At 42.0% G+C, this 13171-nt stretch overlaps 1 protein-coding gene across 2 annotated transcripts in view; it reads right to left on the bottom strand.

Moving 5' to 3' along the window:
• The window catches only part of LOC117053263, a 31343-nt gene extending 27865 nt beyond the window's left edge, over window positions 1-3478 (bottom strand). Inside the window, exon 1 of one of the 2 annotated variants that reach the window (XR_004427369.1) lies at window positions 3397-3476. The gene's annotated coding sequence lies outside the window, so the exon portion shown is untranslated. Of the gene's footprint in view, window positions 1-3396 lie in introns of both variants that reach the window. The other variant, XR_004427371.1, reaches the window with a different exon arrangement.
• Between the last annotated feature and the right edge of the window lie 9693 nt (window positions 3479-13171).

Here is a 13171-nt window from a genome sequence, read left to right on the forward strand (position 1 = left end):
CTGTTTAGGGAAGTTTTTAATGTTTGATGTTTTATCGCTTTATTATTATCATCATCATCATCATCATCATCATTAATATTGTGTTGGGAGCCACCCAGAGTGGCTGGGGAAACCCAGCCAGATGGGCGGAGTATAAATAAATTGTTGTTGTTGTTAAGACACAAGAACATCAATCAATCGTAAGTGACTTTTGATTTACATTACTGTTCATTGCTTTCCATTGCCTTCTGGATTGTCCAATCCTATATTTGTTCTTCATCTCAGCAGGTCTTTTAATAGTCTAGAGCAGAGATGTAACCTTCCAGACATTGTTGGGACTCCATCTTTTCTAGGGAGTCTTCTCTTCTCATGAGGTGGCCAAAGTACTGGAGCCTCAACTTCAGGATCTGAACTTCCAGTGAGCACTCAGGGCCAATTTCTTTAAGGATGGATAAGTTTGATCTTCTCGCAGTCCATGGGACTCTCAAGAGTCTCCTCCAGCACCATAATTCAAAAGCATCAATTCTTCGGCGATCAGTCTTCTTTATAGTCCAGCTCTCACTTCCATACATTACTACTGGGGAAACCATAGCTTTAACTATACGGACCTTTGTCGGCAAGGTGATGTCTCTGCTTTTTAATATGCTGTCTAGGTTTGTCATTGTTTTCCTCCCAAGAAGCAGGCGTCTTTTAATTTTGTGACTGCTGTCACCATCTGCAGTGATCATGGAGCCCAAGAAAGTAAAATCTCTCACTGCCTCCATTTCTTCCCCTTCTATTTGCCAGGAGATGATGGGACCAGTGGCTATGATCTTAGTTTTTTTGATGTTGAGCTTCAGACCATATTTTGCACTCTCCTCTTTCACCCTCATTAAAAGGTTCTTTAATTCTTCCTCACTTTCTGCCATCAAGGTTGTGTCATCTGAGGTTGTTGATATTTCTTCCGGAAATCTTAATTCCAGCTTGGGATTCATCCAGTCCAGCCTTTCGCACGATGAATTCCGCATATAAGTTAAATAAGCAGGGAGACAATATACAGCCTTGTCGTACTCCTTTCCCAATTTTGAACCAATCAGTTGTTCCATATCCAGTTCTAACTGTAGCTTCTTGTCCCACATAGAGAACAATATGCAGAACAATATGCATACCAAAACACAGCTATCCTTTGAAATTTGCACTTCTCCAAATGTTGCGATGCACTTATCCAATCAGAGAACTGTGTACAAAAATGCATATTAGAGGGAAAGGTGCAGTAAAACGGTGACAAATCTTCATAACACCTTTGGGAAAAAGTTTAAAACTGCTGTGTAAAGCTGATGAACTGAACTTACGATTTGAAAAATGAAAAACTGAGAAACCAAGATGGATAGAAGCATCCATCCCAAGCTTTCATTAGGAGTGAGAATAGTTTCTCCTAAGTTAATTTTATTTGTTAACATTCAAATTTATGTTATATAATTAGACATTTTTCAACTGTGGATGCTGCTGGATTTATGAATTTTAGATTTTGTTTTGCTTTGTTTATTTATTTGATGACCCATCCTTCAGCAGTTTCCTAAGAAGTTTACAAAAAGTTAAAATTACAAAAGAAAACAAAGCAAAAGATAACTCAAGAACATTAATTATAAAAGACCATTATAAAAGCAGTCAACAGAATTAGAAACAACCAGCAGCAAGGAGCATAAAACTAATGTACAGGATCCAATGTAAAATCAAAAGTAGGAAAGAATTAATTTGCCTTAGCATTATTTGAGAAGATTTATGATTTCCAATATTTTCTTGAATTAGTCTGCAGGCTACATCATTATGCACAAATAATTTGAAAATTCACAAACTCTAAATTACATTCAAATAATTTAACAATAAGAGCTGCATTACCAAATAATCCCTTGACTTTTAACTTCAAAAGCAGTGTTTGAAATGCAGGAACTTGAATTCTAATGCTGCTGCTACTGCTGTTTAAATGCTTGTAATTTCATGAATTTGTATTACACTTTATTTCAGAGCTCATTTTTGCTGTGCTTATAGTGCTATCCTGTGCACATCCACTCAGATGTAATTTCCATTGGATTCAATAGGAAAGGTTTTTCTAGGGTTGCCTTTATCATTAATTATTATCAGTTTAGTTCAGATGTAACATTTTCAGTCTGGCAACCCATGGTATAAGTGTTGTGTCTTCAATGCATTACAAGGTTTTGTTAAACCACAGTTTCTTGTTAAGTATAAACCAGGAAACTACATTTTAAACTCTGACTATGAAGCAGAAATGAAAACCAGATGTGTAGACATATCTTAAAGTGCAGGGACACAAGGACAATGCTCGTTTTCAGTGCAGCAAATGGACTGAGCCATTGTCTTGAGATTATTTTAAGCAGTCATGAAGCTCATGTTGCTGTGTCTGAAGTCCTCATTAGACAGAGCTTCAGAAAACGTGCCTTGTGAGCAGCCACTAAAAAAATATTTATTTCTAACAAAAGCAGCCCCAATTCTGTAATCTGGTCTGATCATCCTTAAGGCTTAAACAGATCTATGCTATGATGATTACCAGTAGTTTATCATGTGGGTAAGTGGCTTTCATACACATCTTATTTCTTGCAAGGTTTTTGCTTGCAAATGGTGGGCTGGGGCAGTTCTATTGCACAGACATTCTTCATGCAAGAAGCACAAATTCCTGGTGGTGGTGGCTGATGCTGGTGTGCAGGTGTTGCATTTGCCACAATATGGCCTAAATCAGGACTGGAGAACCTGTAGCCCTCCCTATGTTCTTGAGCCCAACTCCCAACAGCTCCAGTCAGCGTGGCTGATAGAGATTGTAAAACATGGTAGACCAGAACTGAGTCACTTTATGACTCCAAGAGCACAGTAGAAATCAGGTGACCAGCAGCAGCAATGGAAAACACAACAGAAGAGGTTTAACACAAGAACGGGCCTTTTCTGTGTGGCTTCTTGTCTGTGGAATGCTCTGCCCAGGGAGGCTCACACCAGCAGAAAATGTTTGTAACCCAGCCTTTGACTGACGGAACATTCTATGGCCTTTTTAATGTGTTTGTGAGAGTGGTACCATTGGTTTGTGTTTGTTTTTGTTTTATTATGTATTTTATGTTCTCATTTTGGATTTTTATGTTGTGAACCACCCTGTGATTCTTGGATGAAGGGCAGTATACTGTACAGTTTGAATAAATGGTAAATAATAATAACAATAATAATAATAATAATAATAATAATAATAATAATAATAATAATGATGTTCTTAAAAACAAACAAACAAAATCCACAAAGAGATCCTCAAATATTATAAAATGGTTAGGAGCTTTCAGTGACCCTTCCTTCCAAACAGTGACAGACCTTGGCATCTCAAATTTCAGTGGTGCTCAGTGCGACGCCAAAATCTGGCGCACCCCCCCCCCAACGTCCTACCTTCTGTTGGACTTCATAGTTGCGCCACCTGCTACAGCAACCCAGAAGCTCTGTGCCCAGTGCAACTGAATCAGTCATGGTCTCCTAGAACCAAAGGAATTGAAAACTTAATTAAGACTGCATCCCTCAAACATCTCTCAGTTAGCATAATGGAGGCACATGCAACAAGCCTATGACCTGAAAATGGGGTTGCAACTTAAAATAAAAATCATTGTGGCATTTGGCTCATTTTTTATATCATTATTCTGAGAGGTGAGGAGAAGACAATCCTCTCTCTATCTAAAGTATATATCCTACATACAGAGAACATTTTGCAATCTATTCTTAGGCTTTCTCGTATCTTACCAAGGCCCTTTCATAAGCATACGATTCCTCTCTCTACAGGTATATTCACTCCCTAAGGGATTGAAGGCATGTAGAAGTCAGAGTGATTCTTTGACAATGATGATGTGGGTCTTTGGGAAGCAGCCTGTCAAAACAGTTCTTCAGCTTAGCAACTGTTGTCTTTACAGTGGAAGGCTGCTGAGCCTTGTAATGTCAAACTCCACTTTGTTCCCTCCAGTCTTACATTTTCAGTACAGGTATCGGCAACTCTTTTGCTTAAGGGCTGGGTTTTTTTGGGTTTTTTTTTTTTGTTTGTTTTTTGTTATGATTTCCAGTATATAATGTTGTGCTGGAGGAGACTCTTGAGAGTCCCATGGACTGCAAGAAGATCAAACCTATCCATTCTCAAAGAAATCAGCCCTGAGTGCTCACTAGAAGGACAGATCCTGAAGTTGAGGCTCCAGTACTTTGGCCACCTCATGAGAAGAGAAGACTCCCTAGAAAAGACCCTGATGTTGGGAAAGATGGAGGGCACGAAGGAGAAGGGGACGACAGAGGATGAGATGGTTGGACAGTGTTCTTGAAGTGACTAACATGAGTTTGGCCAAACTGCGGGAGGCAGTGGAGGATAGGGGTGCCTGGCATGCTCTGGTCCATGGGGTCACGAAGAGTCGGACACGACTGAACGACTGAACAACAACAATGTTGTGCTTAATTAACTCTCTCTCTCTCTCTCTCTCTCTCTCTCTCTCATATTTGCATTGGCTGTTACCGGTAACTTTAATAGTTAGTTCCTTCAGAGCCAAATATCTTAAGGTCTGGCCTAAAAACCCAGAGCTAAACCGGGAACTGTTGCAAACGCAGAGAGCCTGCCACTCTAAAAACCCTCACACAGTTAGACTGTTGTCCTGGCTAAGTGACGGGTGGCTACTGATCTAAAGTGCCTGTTGGATCCAGATAAGGGGAGTCAAAAATGTCTTTGGTTTGTGGCTATCTCAGAGCAGTTACAGTCTTCAAAGCCTAGCTGTATTTTAAAGATGACACTGGTGGAAATGCAAGGAATATAAAATTGTCGCTGGAATTTGCAGGATAATTGCAGCACAAATATCCTGCAAAAGGTTTTGGTGAGCCCAGCCATAATCATTCAACCAAAGCTGTTCCTGCATGTCAAATACTTATGCATAGTATAGAAAAAGACTGGCAGCTGTTTTGGGTTCCTGGAATGATTAACCAGGAGGATCTGCTACAGCAACCAAAGTTTCACAACTTTTCTTCTGAATTGCTGAGGAAAATATGTAAGAGCCAACACTCTGCTTTTGTTTATTTTCTGGAAGCTGCAGAACATCCCTTATAATGAATATACTGGTGTACTTTAGGGCAGGAGTCACCATCCTTTGAGCACCAGTGGGTGCATCTGGAACCTGTGCTGGGGGGGGGGGTCTGCTGTTGGGGGTATGGCATAACACAAAATGGCTGTCACATCTCTTTTATAAGAGCAGAAAGAGAGACATGGCCACAAAATGGTTCAAGTATGCCCCTGCTCATCAATGGGAGAAAGCCATGCTGGCTCAGGGAGAGAAACTATTTGGATCTCTCTCCACTGTTCAGAATGGGAGGAATGGATGGAAATTGCCAATGAAATGTGGGCTTGTTTAAGAAAAAATTGTTCAGCATAGGACAAGCCAAGTCAGTGCAATCAGAAACTGAACAGGGAAAGCAAATACTGAAACCTTTTCCAGGCACTATAGTATGTATTGGAAGGCACAGTGGTGCCCCAGGGCTCCATGGCAACCCCTACTACTGGTAAAATTTTATTCTCAGCTGTGGAAAAATTAGGTCTAAGGTTAAGAACACTGAATTTCATCAGCAAATATTTGATACTATGTTAGAAAGATAATTTTATCCCGCAATCTGCTCTTGCTCCTATCTTTATTCCAATGAATCAAAATGCATGCTGAAATCTCTTGCATATACTGGTTGTTAGTAAGAAATGCTAATAAGCACATACCAGGCTCTCAGCAGACCACTTGCTCCCAAACAATGTGCATCTGATTAAAGAATGTATACTTTAGGTACCACATAAATGACAGAAGGGCCTGCCGTCTCTGTGGCTAGTTCCCTGCTGCTGAAACATTTAAAGACTTGTGACTTAACCATTTTACTGTTCAGATTAGTTCTTTGTTTGCCTTTTTAAAAAATAAAACAAAAATCTTACTTTAGGAAAGGCTTGCACTTAAAATATATATGTACACTTTTTGACCTTTTATAATTTCCTTGAGTATGTTAGTTAACAACACTGGCATTATCTTAGACTTGTTAATTTCCTCTCCCATTTGTAGTATATATATATTATTTGAGCTACTATTATAGTGTTTTTAAAATGCTCCCAAATTGCCTGAAGGGATTATCTGCCTCTTTCCAACTTCAGCTTGCCTTTAAGTAATCCCTTTCTTTATTCCCTCATACTAAATCAAATGTGACCACATTGGAGTTACAAGGTAATTTTCTACTTACATGTGTTGATATAAGAATGTTGTCCTCACTCTTCCTAAGAAAACAATTGCATCCCTAGCCAGTTCCTGGGCATTGAATCCAGATTACATAGAAAACTGCCAGATGCTTGGTTAGACTATTTGTCCTTCTAGGTCAGGTGTGGGGAACCTTGCTGACCTTTAACTTCCACCACCCCTGGCCATTGGCCATGCTTGCTGGGGCTGATGGGAGTTGTAGTTCAGCAACATGTGAAGGGCCAAAGGTTCCACACACCTGTTCTAGACCTCTGACCATCAGCAGCAATCAAGGATCTCAAGCACAGGACTTTCACATTACCCGTTAAGTGCTCCTTTTCATGGGTAATGCCAGCAATTGGACCTGGGATGGACCCAGTTGTTTTCCTAAGGAAATCAGAGAACTACATAGTGAGGTGTGACATTCACTTGCATATGTAACATGTACCACTGCCACACACCTGTGTCTTTTCCTTATGTGTGTGTGCTTAGAAAGAACATATGTAAACCCACACAGCATTAGGTGATGGGGGGAGTCTAGTATACTAGGAACTGGACAGCACTAAGGGTGTGTGCTTATTATTCTCTTAGAGTGCAATGATGTTGTTTGTGTCCCCCAACCCCACCCCACCTCTGCAGATCAGCACAACTTCAATTTGTTTGTGTTTGGGTACACACCAGGGGGAAACTAGCTTGGGAAACTTAGTCTGGAATGTTAGGCAGACTTTTTAATTCCTTCCTTTATTTGACTTCACGCCTTTTTCATTCAGCCTCTGATTCAGAATTGCCCCCGAATTCCCATTAGATCCACATGAAAGCTGCACAATTTGTATAGAACTGTGCATTGGGAAATGCCTGCTGGACTGGAGCCTTCTGCATGCAAACCACCTGCTCTACCACTGAGCAATAGGCCTTCCCCATAGGTTCAGTCTCTGGCATTTCCCAGTTTGCAGGTGGGGTGAGAGAGCTATGTTAGTGAAGAATAGCATTTGCTACAAAACCCAACACTAACCGCGTCTCTCGGAGAAATGGAGTAGCATCCATTGTTGATTTCTTATTTGTTGATTTGTTGAGGGCTGGTTTGAATTCCGAAATTTCACAAACAAATGCTCAAGAGTTTTCTGAAATATCCCCATAGAATCAACAGCGTTAAAGTAGCACAAAGCTTTTCATTGACGGCCTTTAGATGCTCCCTGTGTTTTCATACCGCCATGTGGGAGAATTATAATATTATTCTCGTTGGCAATTTTAACATCATTGTTCTGTCTTCCTGCTTCATTGCTTTTATTATATGCTGGTCTGTCACAGTTTAGATGAAATGCTATTCCTACTACATGGGCTGATGGAGCATGCTGTGAAAGCGTATCCTTTTGTGCTGTGGTTGTTGTTGTTTTTTATGTATGGAAACATTTCAGGCACTTATTTTTTTCCAGTGTCTATATTTCTGTTTGTCTTTGCTGTTTGTTTTTCAAAATTGAGTGCTCTTTGGTTGACTTTTGTTGCCTTATCCTGGGAATCACTTTTCTAGATGATCCAAAACTATGATTTTGCAGCTGTCACAGAGTCTGCCTGTTGATTTAAAAAGCCAGATGCAAACAATCAACTAAGTGAACATTCCCCACAGTGGTTGCTTATTCTCAGTTGACAACAGTTCAATGATCACTATCCATCCAAATTCCAAACATCCTGAGAAAGCAGGCAAAGAAGGGTGGGCTTTTGTATTTTCTTTTTATTTTGCTACATCATAACTAAGTCCCAAGCTTAGGTCAGAATTTTCCCCTACTGATTTTGTTGCTGGTGGAGTAGGGTGCTAAGAGACTGCTTCTTGGGGACCAAGTAAATGGAAATGCTGCAGTAAGTAGCTGCAAATTTTAATGTAGAAATAGCAGTTGGGGGGGGGATAGTGCTTCACCCTTTCCCCACAGCCCATTTTTCCTGCTCTAATTTGTCTCATCCTGCTGCTTTTCCCTATGTAGGTCCAGGTGGGCCTCCTGTGGGCCTCCTGTCTTTTCCTTCGGAGGAGAGAAAAGAAGTTGGAGGGCAACTTTGATCATAGAAATGTCTCCACAGAGAAAGACTTACACATCCTTCTGTCAATGCTGCCTTGCCAATCAAATTTGCAGCCTCCTGCAGATACCTTCATTAACAGAATAAAAAAAACAAAACCTTTTTTCCTGCACCTCCCTCTTCTCCTCTATCTGTCCTTGAAAATGATACTGGATACTAGTATCTTAAAGCAACTTGGGGGGAAATAGCTAGAATATCCTGGGAACGTATATTTGACAGTTTCTCATCATTTCTCATTTTGATCATCATAGTTAAACGTTTGTACGCTTACATGGATATAAGCCTCACTGAATATAATGTAACTTTCTTCTTGGTAAAAATGCATAGCAGGGAGCTGGAAGAAGGATTTTGACACCTGGTCACCTTTTCAGGGTGGAGGGAGCTACTCACACTTATTTTTTCTCCATATGATCCTCTCCCCCCCCACACACACACACACTGCTCCCACAACACTGCATGCAAGAACCAGGCTATGGATATGGCCATAGAGCAGCTGGAAGTCATTTCCATCATTGGAAAAAAACATTTGCAGATAAAAATCTGATATTTTCACAGTTCTGCTGTAGAAACAGCTCATAACTATCTTAGCAGCCAGGCTCTTATTTGCAGCAGAGCAGAAACGTGCTTTCAGGACAGGAATCCTCTGCCATGTCTTACTTTCATTTGTTTCACGGGTATCTTTGGGGCAGCCTCTCTAACACTTGCAGGCCAAAAACTGTAGAAAACCTTATAAGGGTTTGAGGCAAGCTTTAGGCATGGCACTTCCTTAATTCCATAGCTGAAAGGAAAGATAGGTCTATGCTACTTTTCCAGTGAGTTTCCATCCTAGAAACCTGGGAAGTGTATGAAGGGACAACTTTTTCCAACTAAGAATTCAAAGGGCCTACATATGAGTGGTGCTGTGGGTTAAACCACAGAGCCTAGGGCTTGCTGATCAGAAAGTCGGCGGTTCGAATCCCCGCGACGGGGTGAGCTCTCCATTGCTCGGTCCCAGCTCCTGCCCACCTAGCAGTTCGAAAGCACGTCAAAGTGCAAGTAGATAAATAGGTACTGCTCCGGCGGGAAGGTAAATGGCGTTTCTGTGTGCTGCTCTGGTTCACCAGAAGCAGCTTTGTCATGCTGGCCACATGACCCAGAAGCTGTGCGCCGGATCCCTCGGCCATTAACGTGAAATGAGCACCGCAACCCCAGAGTTGGACACAACTGGACCTAATGGTCAGGGGTCCCTTTACCTTACATACTACTAAAGTTCTGATGGCACCAGGGTAGTCAATGTGGTGCCCTGATGATTATCACTGATCATTAGTTCTGTTTGTTGGGACTGATGGGAGCTGTAGTTCAACAGCATCTTGAGATCACATTGTCTGTATCTGCTGTAGCAGTGTGCATCTGAATACTAGTTGTTGGGAATCATGAGCAAGATAGTACTATTGAGAGTATCATCTCCTGCTTTTGGCATTCCCATTGCCCTCTGTGACAGCAGAGTTCCTGATTATGCAGACCTCTGCTCTGAGCCAGCATGGTGGTTCTTATGTTTTTTAGGCGACACCACACTCCTAAAATCTTTCGAACTATGTTATTAGGTACCCTCGGTGCTTTTTTTCTAGAAAAAAATGTTTAGGAGTACTCTCATTTTCCTACTCATATTGAAATACTGCCCCTCAATGAGGTCAAACTTACCGGTAGATTCACAAAATGTTTAGGGGTATGCATATCCCTGCGTCCCCCCAGAAAAAAGCACTGGGTACACTATGAAGAAGCAAGAGAAGAAATGCTAGAACTGGGTTTAGGATTCAGCTCTCGCCATCAGTTTGATGATGCAAGCTGCATACCATCCAACTTTTTGTACCAAAAACAAGGATGTGTGTCTTCCAGGACGAACTCCCAGGTTAGACCTGTGCCTTGATCTCACCCCGAAAAAAGCACTTTTTCAGGAAAAGAGCAAGTGAGGTTTCAGCACCCAAAATGGTGGCAGCAATCTTGCATGAAAAAGTAGGATGTCCTGGTTTTTATGGGACACTTGGTACGTATGAAGCTGTAGTGACAAAGACTTCATGCCAAGAAATGGTTTAAGGGTGGCAGATGTATGGATAGTATTCCCATTACAATCATGTTATGGAGGCCTCTTTAATTTTTTGTTGATGTACAGCATCATGCAAATCAGATAGTTCTCCATGCCATGTGTATCTGTTTCAAGGACTGTGCCTTGAACTCTGTCTTACAGGACTGTGTTGAACTTACTTAACCAGAAATTCCAACACAAATCATCGGTTAACAACATTGGTTTTCATCAGCATATGCTTTAGTAAGATACATAGGTACAAAGGCTGACATCAGGCCATTGGGATGTCTAGCTCAGAACTCCAAAGAGGAGCCTTCCTTCCTTGCCTGGACATGCCAGGGATTGAACCTGCAAATCTTCCCCATGTCAAGCTTGTGCTCTAACACTTAACTATGGCGCTCTTTCTCCCTTACATGATGGCATGGTGTGATGTTCCTACAAGGCACTGCTTTTGATCACAGGGTGAAATGTAATTGTTTGAACAGCTATGGCCTTAGGCTACAACAAGCAAGAAAAGAGTGAGGGGTTTAGAACAAATCCCTCAGACTCCTGCATTGATTGAGAGTGCTTAAGTAGCATTTCAATCCAGTTTACAAACTTATTCCCCAGGCCTATTTTAATTAAAAACCAACTGCAAAAACTTTATCCATTCTGTTTTGTGTTTTTCTTCCTACGGCAGATTTAATCATGGCCACTGGGCTTATCTGATTGATTTTTATAATCAATTCTATTAATTGCTCTGCGAATGTTATCATGTATCAACCGCAAAGGGATTGCTTCAGTTTAGTTATTATGGATTAATAATCTGATCACTAGTCAAACCCCTTGGTAGCTAGTATTATTGTTATTTTTCTGGCCAATGTTTCCTTCCTTTGAAATCATCTGCTAACAAAATGTGTTGAATCAACAAAGAGGGAAATCTCTGTAGAACTCGTTCTTTTGAAACAGAAAATAAATTAATAGGTTTTGCGAGATGAAAAGTATCAAATGAAATGGCTGGTAAAAGACCAAATAAACAGTATTGTGAAGAGGGCCCTTACTGGCCAATCCTAAATATTTCTACTCAGATGCAAGTCCCATTGAAACAACCATGTACTTGCAGTCTCTAAGTCCAATCACAAAGAGAAAAATATATCTAGAGATGATTTTCAACAATGCAATCAATGGAGGCTGGTTCATTAGGGCAAGTTGGCAGCTGCCTCACTGACCTCAGTCTGCCTTAAGCCCAGGGCTGACCCAATACATTTTGGCACTTGAGGTAAACCACAAAATGGCATCCCACCTCCCCACTAGGGAAGAAGGGATGGCTGAAGATCTCTATCAGGAACAAGATGAAGATCTACATTGGGATCTGCTGTCCCTGTGGATCCTGTTGCCTCATGGTGAGCCTGTCCTGCCACAGCCAGACCCCACCTGCCTGCCTCCTTATTTACAACTACCCAGTGGGTGGCCTTGGTTGTCAGTTTCTTCCTTAGTCTCAGTGTTGCCCTTGTAGTACACAGTACAGATACAGAGGAGGATGGAGACAAAATTAAATACCTTCCAAGTATCTCTATTTTCCAGGGACAGTCCTGGAATTACGAAAGCCATCCCGGTTTCTGATTTGATCCCAGAATGTCCCTATTTCCCCTGTTGGTGCCACCACCACCAAGCTTGGAGGAGGGTGAGCCGGCACTTGTCCTGAGCAGCAGCGGCAGCTGTGGCAGTGGCAGCACTGGTGGAGGAAGGGGGCAGTGGGGGCGGCCCACCCCTGGGTGTCTTCCCTGAGGGCGGGGGTAACATCGCTGCCCCGCCCCCCTGGGATCACTAGCCCTCGGGTGCACAGTATATGCGCCACTCTGGGTGCCAGGGCAGCTAGCTCTGCCTCTGGGCAGCAGTGGCGGCTGTGAGGGAACATCCTGTTGCCTCTCCCGTTGCTTCTCCGTGGCCACCACTGCGGGCCTCCTCCCTTAGGCAGCTCATAGCAGCTGCTGGAGAGTGGGCAAGGAGAAGCTGTCACTGCCACTGCTGCTACTGCTGATGCTTTGTGTGTGCAGGACAGTGGAGGGTGTGTGTGCTGTGTTCTGTTGGTTTTTTGGTGGTGGAAATGCTCTGTTGGGAGGGGGCAAAAATGGGGGGTGTGAGGGTCAGTTGGGATGGGGGGAGTGAGAAATGTCCCTATTATCATCAGAGGAATGTTGGAGGGTATGGAATTATAATTCACTGGTTTTGTTTGTCAATGGCTCTGTATCCACAAGCCACCAATAAACTCGATCCATACAGCATATCAGGTTTCCTGCATGTGGCCTTCTCCAACCTGGAGTCATGGCTGGGGCTGATGGCAATTGTTATCCAAAGCATCTGAAGGGCACCAGGTTGGGGAAAATGGAAGCATCTCTCTCGTGCTAAACAGGCAGATGTCCCACTGTAGCTATTGAAACTCTGCAGAGACAAAACAATCCCATAGAGCAATTTGCAATCACAGATATCTGTTCTGTAGCTCTCTGAATCTCAATCAGTGGGCATGAATTATATGCATGAGTGTTGCTCGCAGTTAAAACCCATCAGTTAAAACATCCTTTTCTAGACTGGTATAAATAAGAAGATGCAGCACAGCATTCTTTGTATAGTATAGTCAAGTCAATATTAACCTCCATTGATCAAATTGTCAGTGGAGGTTTTTATATGTTAAACGATCTTTACATGCTGGACTCTTTACTTAGATTTCATCAGAGGAGGTCACTTTCAAAAAGTATGTAAGAACTGGGGGGGGGGGTGTCCAAAAACATAGATGTCAAACTTCAGGAAAATTATAAGAAAAATAACATAATCAACT

Source organism: Lacerta agilis, chromosome 9 (genome assembly GCF_009819535.1).
Source record: "Lacerta agilis isolate rLacAgi1 chromosome 9, rLacAgi1.pri, whole genome shotgun sequence".
Taxonomy (NCBI): domain Eukaryota; kingdom Metazoa; phylum Chordata; class Lepidosauria; order Squamata; family Lacertidae; genus Lacerta; species Lacerta agilis.